Here is a 326-nt window from a genome sequence, read left to right as displayed (position 1 = left end):
AATTAATTATGAAAGACAAAGAATGATTATTCTTTTTTATTTTGTAATTTTATTTAGGTAAGTGGATAAATGGTTTTTTGTACTACCATATTTGATAATCTATGCATTCTTTGTTGGCTCTTGTAATAATTGATTTGAGATTTTTTTTAAACAATTAATTTATCTATTTTTTATTTTTAGTTATTCATTTTTTTGTTTTCGGTTTTTTCGTTTTTCGTTTTTCATTTTTGGTTTTATCTTAAATAACAATTAGAAAAAGTAAGTTTAGAAACATGTTGTTACCAAAAACAAGGTTTCCATTTTTTAAAATTAATTATGAAAGACAA

This window comes from Theobroma umbraticum, unplaced genomic scaffold, assembly GCF_002168275.2.
Source record: "Theobroma umbraticum cultivar Fairchild unplaced genomic scaffold, ASM216827v3 scaffold_147.0, whole genome shotgun sequence".
NCBI classification, from domain to species: Eukaryota; Viridiplantae; Streptophyta; class Magnoliopsida; order Malvales; family Malvaceae; genus Theobroma; species Theobroma umbraticum.
The sequence above is the reverse complement of the archived record's forward strand: the minus strand, read 5'-3'. Positions refer to the sequence as shown.